We start from the raw sequence: 9,376 nt of genomic DNA on the forward strand, positions 1-9,376 counted from the left end.
CAATGCATCTTCATCCAATGCGATGGGAACAAATAACCAAAATTATAATAACATTAAATGAGCAAAAAAATGAAAAAAAAAAAAAGATAACCATCCATGCATACGTCGTCTTTTCTGATAATTATAGATGCACCACACGTGTAGTCTGTAGACATAGACCATACTGTGATGCAACACCTGGTTAAATTCTAAAACATGCAATAATATAGTATTGTTATTTTTTTTATTAGTATAGAATAGTATTAATTTAATTTTATAAAGAAACTCTCACGCGTAGGATATTTTGAGTTTCTAAATTGGAGTGCATCCCACAACCACTACATTTTATTAGGTTGATGTTGGTTGTTATTCTCCACGCAACCTTTAGATTATTATTTATTTATTTACAAATGTAATATATGCTTGATTTTATGAATATAAAAAAAATTTCTTTCAGATTATTGACATTCAATTTTTTTCAAATTTTGTTATTACAACATAAAGCGAAATTCGAACTTTTAATATTTATTATTAACAAGTGAATTAACTAGTCGATCAATTTAAGTTGGTTATTGACATCAATTAGTTCATACACATTTAGATACAAAAAAGAAATAGTTATTATTATATGGACAAAATTAATTAATTTATTTATAATGCCTAAAAAATTAAATATTTATTTATTTATATAACAAAACCTAATTAAATATTAATGTAAAAACAATGCATAAAATTGAATGTAAAGACTTTGAGGAGGGGAATCCGCCCAAATTTTGAAAAAAAAAATAATTATTATTATATATAGACGTATATATATTGTCTTATTGTTATATTTTGTTTGCTCTTCTAACAAAATATAATGTTTTTTAGTTTTATGTTAAGAAAATTTATCATTAAACTTTACATATAATATATAATTACCATGTTAAATTCAATCTACTAATACCGAAACAAGAAATAGATAAATAGATTAATTCAATAAAAAACAATAAATCTATGTCTATATGTAAACAATTAATTTCTCGGCATTTATTTTTTATCCAATTTTGTAAAAATAATTTCAAAATGATTAATTTATGCAGTTGAACTTAGTTCTTTCAAGTTGTACTCTTTATAATTTTTTTAGCCACTTATAATATTGATTATGATTATTACCTTATATACAAAGAAATAAGCATAGTATATTGCAAAATATACATCATATACATCATATACAAAGAAATAAGAATAGTATATTGCAAAATATATTACATCATATACATGATAGTTCTTAAATTTACTTTGTAGATTCTTAAAAGAAAACCCGCGAAATAATTAAACTGATAGTTTAGTAATTAATGCTCTAATACATTTCATAGTTCGAGATCTTATATAACAAATAATGACTGTAATTCTTTAAATAAGCTGAATAAAGCTAACGCTATTATGATGTACTCTAGATAAATTAAGAAGTATAATATTTTTTAAAATTTAATTTATTATTAAAAATTATTAAATAAATTAAATTTATTTATTTATTATTATATGTTTTTTTTTGTCACAGTCTAAATGAACAAGTGAACACAAGCAAAACAAACCAAACTCCTTATTTAATACAATCAAACCTTACAAACTTAATGGAACTCATCCATTAGATGGAACTCCTTCATTAAAGAGAGAATATGATTTTCAAATTTTTACCCATTTTATTAATTTAATTAGAAAGTTATTAAAATTTGAAACTAATTTTTATAAAATATTACAATATAAATTTAAGAGTACTCTTTATTTGTATAGGAATGAGTCTAATAAATAATTATTCAATTTAATATATATAATTAAGAGTACTCCTTTTTATATAGAAAAAAAATATATATGCAACATTGCATTTTATTTATTTATTATAATTTATTAAGATAAAATTATATAATTATTTTTTAAACATTAATTATTTATTTTACATGCAATATAAAAATAAATAAATATAAACTTTATTTAATAGACTCCATTGTTGCTATATTATTTGATGAATCAAAGAAAATGTTATTTTAAAAAAATTAATAATATATTTTTAATAATATTATTAATGCAAAATAATAAATTTTAAATATTCTTTTAAATAATATATTAATTCCAAATAATATATTTTAAATATAATAAAGTAACATATTTTAGTAAAAAATTTTGTTATTAAAAAATTATATCAATATTATTTTATATAAATTTTTTATTAATCTTCTTTTCCTTTTGCAAGAACAACTATAATATCGTCGAGACATAAAAAGAGTAATTTGGCTTTATTTTCTATTTGATTCGAATTTGGTCATTAATAAAATGTTATATACATACATACATACATACACGTATATAAATTGGGATCATAAAATATATTTTATTTAACCTAATATACTTTATCATTATGAATATATGAATGATAAATACATACAATATTTAAAATATAAATTTTATGAAACTATGTCATAACAAAGAAATATATTGTGCGAAAAAAATCAATATTAATTCAGAATATAACATAAATAGAGAATACAATAAATATGGCTTCTTCAATATTGGAGGTGCATCAGAACAGACACCGATAAAGGAAAATCATCCCTTGGATGGAACCGGAATTCATGATTATTGGGACCAGCAACACAGCCTACAGAAGGGGCTGTGGAATCCTTCGGAGTTTTGACACTTGCCAGTGTCGTTTATGGCTTGACAAAAAATCAACATTCATGATTGTAATAAGTCCAGATGTACAATTCAACCATTTTAATGGTCACGACGAGAAAAATAGTGTGTCCCGTGAAGTGTGAGGAAAATTGAGATGTGCTTCTACATTGAAGATTCTTGTGAGTATAAAGGAAGAAAGAAAGAAAGAAAGGAAGAAACGAAGAAAGGAAGAAATGAAGAAACTAACTAAGCTGATTAATAATGGCAATTATTATTATCGTTTTCAAGTGTACATAGGAGTACACAAGAATAAGAATCTAGTTTGGTTTAATTTGGGCGAAAAGAAAAGTTAAGGAATTAAATAGACAACTAGCATAATTTTTTAATATTACCAGTGACAATGACAACCATCATCATCATCTCCACAAGTACACAAGAGTACATAAATATATTGTTCCCAACTACTCGAAAATAAAACGTACAACTTTAAAGTTCGCCAGAGATACAGTGAATTTGCCCGCACAAAAATAGATAAAAAAAAGTTAAGATTTTGAGATATAAAATTGATTTAATTTTTTTGAAAATAATTTTTTTTATTTTATAATAAAAAAATCAGATTATTTAACCTAACCTACTTTATCATTCATATGATTATATGAATGATAAATATATAAAATATTTAAAATATAAATTTTGTAAAACTATGCCATCTTGTGAAAAATATCAATACTAATTCTTTTTTTTTATTAATTTTTCTAAAACAAATTAATTAGATATATAACACACTTAACTGATTTTATCGTTTTATGCATATATTTTTTTTAAGAAAAACTATAAATAATATTAATTTAAATTTTAAATGCTTTTGTGCATGACAAATGCTTCTACACTTGTAAAATAATATAATTTGAATATCAAATTTGTCGTTAAAAAATAATTTTTATCAATTTATTTAATGTTTTAACTATTCAATTTGAAAAGTAAGATTACTAGTTATTAATTTACCATCCAAAGTTTGCTTGCTGCTAAGCTTTTGTTGTGCTAAGGTTTTTAAGAATCCTAACTCTTAGAATCAACTTGAGTCGTGTGTCTAAGGTCAATAATGGCAACTCAGTCTACCTCTCAAAAAACACTAGAAATCAAATTATGTCAGAAGATGATCAAATTATACTATTTGGAGATGAAGACATAAAGAAAGGTTTATAGAGGTGTTTAAAAAGTTTGTTTGGAAGATTGTTAGCAGATCGGTCATTCAGTGCTGATATTCTTAAAACAGCTTACAATTTTATATGGAGACAACCAGAAGGTTTCAAAATTTAAGATTATAGAGGTAATTTATTTTAATTTTTTTTTTGACAATGAATTGAATTGCTAAGAATTAGGGGTGGCAACGGGACGGATAGAGGCAGATTTTTTGTCTATCCGATCCCGTCCTGTCTTACAATAACTCGTATAAAATCTGCCCCGCTCCTACCCGCGGGTAGTAAATAGTTGAATCCTAACCCGCCCCACCTCTACCTGTCCCTATAATTTTTAAAATCTAATAAATAAAATTAAATTTCAAAATTTATATAACCATCATAACAATTAAAGTAAAATTTTAAATGATACAATATTATCAATCATTTTACTAATTATTTTACATATATTACAAATATTATATATTAAAATTATATATCGGGGCGGGTAGTACCTAAACCCGCCCTCGCCTCGTCCCGGTGCAGGGCGGATAATTACCCGCCCCGAGCGGGTAGGGGCGGGGTGGGTACCCGCGGGTTCGGGTAGTGTTTCCATCCCTACTAAGAATTGAGAAGGGAGCCCCTTGCTATTCAAAAACTATATTTTGAACCTAAGGAGATGGAATGAAGATACAATCATTAATGATACAGAATTCACACATGTTCCCGTATGAATACAAATATGGGGTCTTCCAAAGCAATGCAAAACTAGAGGATTGTGTAAATGGGTGGGAGAAACAATTAGAAGGGTGATTGATATTGATATTTTTACTATGAGGAATAAGGAGGAAAGAATCTTGAAGATGCAAGTCATGTTTAACATAACAAAACTTCTAAGAAGAAAATTAAAGATTGCTGGCAGCAATAATAAAGTTATCGATGTTCTCCTAAAATATGAGAGGATCAGTAACTTCTGTTATTGTTGTGGGTGTATCGGCCATGAGGTTAGAGCATGCACTAAACACCTGAAAAATTTGGTAAAAGGAGAAACGATGGAGGAGAAATTAGGGGGATGGCTTGGAGCTAAACAGTTTGGTAGGCATGTGGAGGAACAAAAAAAAAATATCAATCCAGACTGCTTTGTTTCAACAAGAGAAGGAAGTTAGAAACAACAAAAACCAATTCCAGTGAACTTGATAAAATGCTTTGCAAGCCTTTTAGTCCAAGACGGTAACTCCCAAAACAAAGGAGAGAAAAGTGAAGTCCAAAATACTCTCAACCTGCTAGAACCAAATGAAAAAAAGGGGAGAACCAAAAAGATACGGGTGTTATAAAGGAGAAAGACGTAAACCAAAAAGATAATATTAAGTCAAATATCCATGTGCAATAGGAAACTCAATTCACCTTTGGGACTATAAAGGGGGATGGAGGTAAGGTTGGGATAAGGAGGTAGAAGATTAAACAGATAGCAAGAAAATTTTAGAATCATAAAGCGATCACTGAGTGGAAAGAAAGTCTGAAAGCGCGAGGGAGGGCTCTAGTGAAAAAAAAAGCATTGTCAGGAAGAGGTAGAGAAATCTATTGGGGGAGGGTGCCACCCAACAATTGGCATCCCAAGAGAGATGAAGATGATGATGTGGAACTGTCGAAGTTTAGAGAATCTCCTAACAGTTCACAACATCCAAGGGATTAAGAAATTTCATTCCCCCAAAGTGTTATTCTTATGTGAGACAAAGAATACTGCTTTGAAAGTGGAGAGCTTGTTAAAGAGATGTGGGTTTAAATCAGCTTTCACAGTTGATCGTATAGGTATGTAGGAGGTTTGGTGGTTGCTTGGAGAGAAGGAGTTTTGGTTCAGATCATAGATCATGAGTCTTTCTTTGTTCACTTCAAAATAGGTGATCAGCAAACTAATATTACCTGGAAGATGATAGGTGTATACCTTCACACGGAGGAAGGATCATGAGTAGGACAATTTAATAAACTACTGGTGGTGGTAATGGAAGCGGGGGGAAGGAAGAGCATGACAGTGGCTGGAGACTTCAATGTAATCTGTTGACACCATCAGAGGGAGGTCTACTATGATCTGATGCGTACTGGTGGCAGTGCCATTGTTGGAGGGGCTCCTTGTCCTCTACACATGTCCTAGCACAGGCACCAATGCCACCACTTAGACCGCTGACTCAATAGGAGCCCTAGTGATTAATGTATAGTCTTGCTTTGTTTGATAGTATTAGTAGTTTATCTATTTGACTTTTTCTTCTGTACATTTATTATTTTAAATTATAGTTGTATATGTTTGATTAAAAATAGTATTAGATTTTCATTAATTAGTATTTAACTATTAATTATTGACATATTGATAATGATATATCAAGTTTTAACATGTATTTTGTATAGCTATTCAAAAATTAAAAAAAATTAAGTTTACTGTCGAATGAATTCGTTGATAGTGAATGTGCAAAAACCTAATTTATAGCACCAAAATTACCGTTGAAAAATTTTTTGCAGCAGATGATGGAGGACGTACATGAACAGCGCGACCAGCTTACTATTTGGCTCCGCCCGGACCTTAAAAAGGGACTGTACATCCATTCGAAGATTGATGAGGGGTTCAAGCATCGTCGTCTCATGAACAGAGCTAACAAAGCATCGGCCAAGTCGTCGAAGTATATTGGTGGATCAACGACTTTTATGAAGACAAAGGCTAAGCTGGTATGAAACTTGTTTCAATTTGTCATTAAGTTCGTTTTGTTTTTGAAATATAATTCCATTATGACTTGATTTAACATGTTTTAACCTGCATAGTCTAAGTCGTTGAGTCATGATGTGATGATGGCGAAGACCTTCAAGTACACCCACACCTTGAAGGACAACAAGGAGAAATTTGCTAATTAGCGGGCTGCGGATCATTATGTGAGTAAACATCATAGGGTATAAGTTTAATTTTCAATTAACTAAAGTTCTAATCATAATATGTGATACATAGGAGTCCTATACGCAGAGATTGGCGAAGGCTGCAACCCAACAATCTCAGTAGACTAAAGACGACGACGACAACTCCAGCACAGCTGAAGTCGATCTTGACATGGTTTGGCACGAGATTGGATTATTTAAGCCATACAAGGACCGCGTCTATAGGTCGGGATCGTTCTTTGCTAACAACCTCCGCACAACTGCACTAAGACATTCATCTGCCTCTACCACCAGCTGGCACGTCGATCCGGACGACGGTATCGATTTGAGGAAGTAAGTCTTGGAGCTCACCCGGAGCTTTTACCAACAGACTGAGCAGCTGCAGTAGTCTGAGGAAAAGTATAAGGGGATCCTTACACGCGTCTTAGACACAGATTTCCTCATGCTGGAGTGGAGGTGGGAGCTAGAGCGGCTTGAGCGAATGGTGCAACAGATGGCAGTGTATTAAGAGCAGATGCGGGCTAGTGGCAGCAGTGCTGATGGTTGCAACAGTTGCTACAGGGGCACCGGCATTACCGCATAGTCTGCCACCTCAGCAGGACTACGGGGATGATGACAATGACGACGACTATCAGGATCTTCAGATATTAGAGTTTTGTTGTAGACTGTTTCATTGTATATTTTACTTTTTTGACCGTTAAGTTTTTTGTACACTTGATGTTTAATTTACCATATTTGGTTTCTATTATTTAAAATTTGACAATTATTTGTGCAAAAAAACAAATTTAAATTGTAAAATAGAATTTAACCACCTATTCTGTAAAAAAATAAAAAAAACTTGGATTTACCGTAAGATTTACCAGGGACAGTATCTGACGGTAAATAGGTAGGAAAGAAAAGAGTGGACCGCCAAAATTACTAGCGGAAACTTTCCAACGATAATTATTGACAGATTAAATAAATAATTCGTTGCAGAATCCGACGGTACCTACTGGCGGATTAAAAAATCAACGGTAATTTGTTACTGGCAAGGACTATACCGTCAGATTAATTCCGACGAAAAATACGACGGTAAACATATTACTGGCGGATAATTTTCATTATTTTGCCAGTAAATCTCATGGTACTCAGCGCTTTTCTTGTAGTATAAAAGTTTATATATGCGGTAATTAGTAATAGACAAAAAAATCCGCTGGTAAATAGTTACCATTGAGGTTTTTACCTTTTGATTTAGTCTGCCACTAAATTCGACGATAAATAGTATACCGACGAATGTTTTGATAATTTTCCTGGTAAATCAGACGACATTTGGCAATTTTTTTGTAGTGTAGTTTAAGTACTATTTTTTATAAGATTATATCAAAGTTTTTAGTGTAATGCAATTCATCATGTACAGAGTAATTAGTGATAGCTAAAGCGCTTTCATAAAAGGAAGATTAACTAGTGACAATATCTTCATTGCTTGTAAATTTATACATTTTTTGAAAAAAAATAAATGTTTTAGTAATTTGGACGTACATTTGAAGTTAAATATAAGCAAGACGTATGATACATTTGAATGGAGCTTTCTTTGGGAGGTTCTGAGATAATTTGGTTTCTGTGATCGTTGGATCAATTGGTTAAGAGATTGTATTTCTACTATATCCTATTTTATTATTATAGATCAAATGAATAACCTAAAGATTTCTTTAAACCTAAAAGAATTCTGTCAAAAAGACCATTTTTTTTCTTACCTATTTATTCTTTGTGCAAAAAATCTTTTTCACTTGCTCTACAAAAAAAAAAAGAAACTCTGATTTTTTTAGTCTTACACTGTTAGTAATTTTTCTATCATTAGTCATTTGTTCTTTGCAGACAACTCAATTATTTTCATCAAAGCAAACACAACAGTGTGTCAAAGTATAACTGAGATCCTACAAATGGCAGTATTAGTGGACAAAAATGAACATAAACAAGTCAGCTGTATTCTTCAGCAAGAATAAGCCACAACTCCAAAAAAGGAACTATGACAACATTCTTCAAGTTCTAAATATGGGTACATAAGATAAATACCTGAGCCTTCTTACAACAGAGCAAAAATTAAAAAAAAAATATTTTTAACTATGTTAAGACATGATAGAGAAAAAACTTTTAACATTGGAAAAGAACATTAATTTCTGTAAGTGGATGAGAAGTATTAATTAAGTCACTTGAGGCAATTATTTTCATCTGTACTTTTAGATTTTTCAAGTTTCGTGAAACTTTTATAAAAGATTTTCAAAGACAACTAATCTAATTTTGTTAAGGTCGAAAATAATAGAAAAAGAAAATACAGTGAATCAAATAGAACATACATCTTCTATCCAAACCTAAATTCCAAGAGAAATTCACATCCAAAGATCTTGAGACTTTTAATTTAGTTATGTTCAAAAAACAAGGATGAAAATTATTAACTAGACCAAATTCCTTGATTATGAAAGTGTTCAAGAGCAAATATTTTAAAAATATATCTTCAAAGAATAAAAAGAGAGATAACTCACTCAACACAAATATTGAGTCCACTTAAAAAGAGAGCAACGCTAAAACCGGAGTCAAAATTAATAACATTTATGTAGGTTGGAATTTTACTACCTCAATTCACAAATTTAGTAGGTTACACGAATCAACTT

This window comes from Arachis hypogaea, chromosome 15, assembly GCF_003086295.3.
Source record: "Arachis hypogaea cultivar Tifrunner chromosome 15, arahy.Tifrunner.gnm2.J5K5, whole genome shotgun sequence".
In the NCBI taxonomy this organism is placed as follows: Eukaryota; Viridiplantae; Streptophyta; class Magnoliopsida; order Fabales; family Fabaceae; genus Arachis; species Arachis hypogaea.